Source organism: Mauremys reevesii, linkage group 17 (genome assembly GCF_016161935.1).
Source record: "Mauremys reevesii isolate NIE-2019 linkage group 17, ASM1616193v1, whole genome shotgun sequence".
Lineage (NCBI taxonomy): Eukaryota > Metazoa > Chordata > Testudines > Geoemydidae > Mauremys > Mauremys reevesii.
The window spans coordinates 34,901,446-34,902,892 of record NC_052639.1 but is presented as its reverse complement, the minus strand read 5'-3'; the positions used below and the strand labels follow the sequence as shown (position 1 = coordinate 34,902,892).

The window sequence follows — 1,447 nt, the reverse complement described above, 5'->3', positions numbered from 1 at the left end:
CAGTGTGCAGTTTGTGTCTCTTTTGGTGCAGTTGATGTGTGTGCAGCATGTGTGGTGGACAGGGGCACTGTGTGCTCACATGGGAATTCACCATCCTTGGTGCAGCATTTGACTTGTTCTGGGAGTGAACATAGCACTTGTGGAGTTTCAGGCACAGGCTGCATGACCCTCCATTTATCTTTGGTGCAGATACAGCCCAGGCAGCACTAGTGCAACCTCCTCTCCTGCTGCCCTCCACCATCATCTGCACAGCCCACCTGTCAGGGCAGGAGGGGAATGTTGCTCCATGGATCCTGGTTCTCAGATGGGACTACCCTGGGATGGGGAGGTGTGGTTGCATCCATTAGGTCACCAGACTGAGCCTTCTAATATCCCTTGGTGATTGTTCCCAAGATCCAGGACTTTGTGCTCAAACATCTCCCAGCTTCCTTGTTTAATATAAAGGCCAAGGTTTCCTTGCAATATACAGGAAGAAAGTAGATTTTCACCCCAGATGGGACTTGAACCCACAATCTCTGGCTTCAGAAGCCAATGCCTTATCCATTAGGCCACTGGGGCCCTGATGGACAGCTACTGAAGAGATGGAAATTCCCTCTCATAAATGCACATTCCTCGCATTTGCTTCAACACCAAATAGCCCCTTTATGTGCCTTACAGAAATGTCTGCATCCCCTGGCAGCGAGGCAACTGGGCAGGTTGCTGACACAATTACAACACAGAATACAAAGTGTACAGTGCTGACTATATATAGTTTTATTACAAATATTTACACTGTAAAATATAAAGTACTATAGTGCAATCTCTTTATCATTAAAGTGCAACTTGCATATGTAGATTTTTTTTTGTTGCATAAGTGCACTCAAAAAGAAAACAATGTAAAACTTTAGAGTCCAGTCAGTCCTACTTCGGGTTCAGCCAATCGCTGAGACAAACAAGTTTGTTTACATTTACTGGAGATAATGCTGCCCGTGTCTTATATACGTCACCTAAAAGTGAGAACAGGCTCTCTCATGGCACTTTTGTAGCCAGCGTTGCAAGGTATTAACGTGCCAGATATGCTAACATCCATATGCCTTCATACTTCAACCACCATTCCAGAGGACATGCTTCCATGCTGATAATGCTCGTTAAAAAAATAACGTGTTAATTTGTGACTGAAGACCTTGATGAAGAACTGTATGTCTCCTGCTCCATGGTTCTATCCGCATTCTGCCATATATTTCATTTTATGGCAGTCTTGGGTGATGACCCAGCACATGTTGTTCACTTTAAGAACACTTTCACTGCAAATTTGACAAAACGCAAAGAAGGTATAACGTGAGATTTCTAGAGACAGCTACAGCGCTCGAGCCAAAGTTTAAGAATCTGAAGAGCCTTCCAAAATCCAAGAGGGACGAGGTGTGAAACGTTGTCAGAAGTCCTCAAAGAGCAACACTCTGATGCAGAC

General features: G+C 44.5%; 1 non-coding gene across 1 annotated transcript; it reads right to left on the bottom strand.

Annotated features, from left to right (window-relative positions):
- Window positions 1-485: 485 nt before the first annotated feature.
- On the bottom strand, window positions 486-558 carry TRNAQ-CUG. Its single transcript has one exon. It is a non-coding gene; the product is annotated as a tRNA-Gln (tRNA).
- Window positions 559-1,447: the final 889 nt, after the last annotated feature.